Genomic DNA, 2,089 nt, shown 5'->3' with positions numbered 1-2,089 from the left:
GTTATATAAAATATATATATATAATTGCAATAAATCCATACTCTTATATATGTGCGTGTGTGTGTGTGTGTGTGTGTGTGTGTAAGATGCTTTAATAATAAATATTGGCGATTGCCCTAGTTGGCTTAATGTCATGGACGTCCAACTTGTACTTAACACTTTTATTCCTCCTGCTGTCTAAAAATCTCTTATCACTAATCTTTTCAGATAACAAGGTGAACACATGCTTTCATGATTACAGTAAACCCCTATCTCAAAAGAAACGGCCACAATAAGAGCTCTCGTATGTTTTGATATTGTGTCTGGTTACATCCAAGTAGCATTACTTTGAAATGTGACTGTCAGTTCCTGTCTCTCTTTGGTACAGTGTACCAGTCATGAACCATCATGGAAAAGGAAGCGTGAAAGATACCAGATCTTCCACTCTGAGAAGTGAGAGGTGTCCAGGGCACTCATGTTTGATCTTTTCAGCTCTTGGATTCAGGTGGTGCGAAACCTTTGGCGTCATACATGCGGGTACTTTTACGGGCCCATATCCATTAGCGGTTATTTACATTCCAGCAGGGCTGCTGTAGATGTAACTCAAGTCGGTGTGTGGTAGACACATTAAAAGCATCCCTTAGATAGGTCACCAGCAGGATCTCTTCTCACAGAGCAAGGCGGCGGCCCGAACTTACAGTACTTTGTCCATAAACAAAAGTTAGTCTGCTACAAAGTTCTCTCATTTTTCTCACTTTTCTACACTATTGAGGGTGCAGGTACGCTCTGACAATGGGTGTAGAATCATGCAAGGGAAAACCATTTCCATGACAACCTACCTGAAAAATGCTGTCTTTTATAAGAGAGATTAAAACCTTTGTCAGAGTTAAGTATTCCATCTCTCAGATCCAATAGAATTAGGACGTGAAGTGTAATAAAATGGGTGGGGAGGGAGACTGAGGTATCGGATGAGGTAAATCGAGCTCCTTGCTTTGGACTTGAGAAGAAAACATACGGAACAGCCAAAAGTTGCTAAATCTATTAATAAACTGATATGATTACTTTGGAAACCAGTGACCTAAACCTAGGCCATTTGAAACGCACATCCAAGTCGTGAAAAGCGAATAACAATGCTGCCATGAACCAGCCAAGAAAATGTCACATCTGAAACTCTGTAATATCAGGGTATGAATATTATTTAAAGCTAGACTGTGGGGGAGTGTGGTGGAATAAGACTCTCTTCCTGCCATTGTTCGGACTAACCGCGGATTAATCCTCCCATCAGAGCAAGCCAAATGTAATTACTGCCCACTCTTTCAGAATGGAGTTGGTGGCTGATCGCACACTTAAGATTTCCAGCGGGTCAATTTGTCTAAACCCTTCTTAAGTGCCTGCGCTCAGTAAGCTCTCTCAATACAGGTGCTGAGGATATTGGACTTTCTTTAACCTCCGAGCAAACTGCTAGACCAGAAATTTGTTTTCTCAAAACACGATTTCACAAAAGATCGGCTTAATTACGCGTCAAAGTTTGTTAAAGGATGTAATGCTGCTTGTTGTAACAACAAAGGTCAAAGAACAATTTGATTATGAAAAGAAAAGGCTACACTGTATCATAATACACCATAACACCTTGTCAAGAAATTCTTCTTTATTTTTTTCATATCATCGTACCTGCCAACTCAAGTAAAAAAAAATATTTTTGCCCCCGGAACACGATTTTTAACAGGGGGCCCACTCGAAATGCGATTGTGCTAGTTTTGAGTTGCGATTGGGTGGGTTTTCTTGTGAAAACCTGGCAACCCTGCCTGCGCCTGTTTGAACAAAAGCCAGGACCAATGCTGTAAAGGTGTCGTAGTGATGATGCACGTTATCGTGCGACTATTTTACAGGTGCATCTCAATAAATTAGAATGTCGTGGAAAAGTTCATTTATTTCAGTAATTCAACTCAAATTGTGAAACTCGTGTATTAAATAAATTCAATGCACACAGACTGAAGTAGTTTAAGTCTTTGGTTCTTTTAATTGTGATGATTTTGGCTCACATTTAACAAAAACCCACCAACTCACTATCTCAACAAATTAGAATACTCCATAAGACCAATAAAAAAAA

This window comes from Sinocyclocheilus rhinocerous, unplaced genomic scaffold, assembly GCF_001515625.1.
Source record: "Sinocyclocheilus rhinocerous isolate Xijiao unplaced genomic scaffold, SAMN03320098_v1.1 scaffold1515, whole genome shotgun sequence".
Taxonomy (NCBI): Eukaryota; Metazoa; Chordata; class Actinopteri; order Cypriniformes; family Cyprinidae; genus Sinocyclocheilus; species Sinocyclocheilus rhinocerous.
The sequence above is the reverse complement of the archived record's forward strand: the minus strand, read 5'-3'. Positions refer to the sequence as shown.